The following is a 1,189-nucleotide window of genomic DNA, read 5'->3' as shown; positions in this document are numbered from 1 at the left end:
ACATAAAAGCTTCAAAATTTACAAGTGAGTTATTTACCAAAATGTTTTACATCATAGAACAAAAGGTATCTAGGTATCCAACCAAAAACGCATTCAAAAAATCACATTTCTGTTTCAACCATTCCTGCAGTATTCTGTATTACAGTGAAATAATTCTTTACTTCTGTAATTGAGAATGTATTTTGTTATTACAAGCTTCATTTTATATTCTATTGCTTTAGGTGGTCTAACTGTACACAAGGCTGGTTTATTAGCTAGAAGTTTAGCTAATATTTTAGCCTAGCTAAAGCTACATTTTAAACATCACATATTCTTTTCTGCATAGTACGTAGCAAATAGAATGTTACCTTCAGAAAAATCTAGTGGATACAAGTCTCGCAAAATTACTTAGCTACTTTACTCCTCATACACTCTGCATCACAGTAATTTTGAATCATCACATTAAAGCAACCAAAAGCCTTAAAAGTCATTAAATCCCTTAATTCATAATTTGACAGATGAGCCTTTAAAGTCATTGTTAAACCAATACATGTTGGCTTGGGAGCAGCTGCATGTGTAATGTATCTGAGCACAGGCTGTGATTAATGTGCTGCTGTTTCCTCTGGCTGAAAACATACACCTGTTTCTATTTTATTACATTGATCTATGAGAGATCAATGTAGGCAAGGGAACAATTGCAGACAAGTAGAGGAGACACACTCAGACCTTTGGGACTGCCCCTAGAGGTTGTGCGCTTGTTTGTGTTTATGTGTGTATGTGTGCGGACATGTTCCTTTGCAGACATACCCAGCGAGAACACACAGGCTTTCCCTTCTCTCGCTAATCAATAGCTTATATTTGTATCATGAAACCTGAGCCTCCTGGAACATACGGCCTAGAAGTGTTTCATTTAGAAAATCAAGTAAAATAAAAATGTTCATATAATGTAATCACTGTCCTTTTTGGTTCTTTCTATAACTAATAACACAGTAAGGGGAGACCCTGTAACCAGGCCATGGAAGTGTTTTATTTGTTTTACATACTGAATTCCTCAAGGCTTTTTTTCTAGAAAAAACTTTAAAAATGAAAATGTACTCCAGGTTTTATGATTGACAGGTGATCTCCAATGACTTTAACACCAAGCGACTCATGGGATACCACCTTAAAATGTCTGCGGTTACAGGCGCAATCATCCTTCTTCCTTTCTCCC

The sequence above is a fragment of the Morone saxatilis genome, unplaced genomic scaffold (genome assembly GCF_004916995.1).
Source record: "Morone saxatilis isolate NCDOM2014 unplaced genomic scaffold, NCSU_SB_2.0 Contig22, whole genome shotgun sequence".
NCBI classification, from domain to species: domain Eukaryota; kingdom Metazoa; phylum Chordata; class Actinopteri; family Moronidae; genus Morone; species Morone saxatilis.
This window is presented reverse-complemented; position numbering follows the sequence as displayed.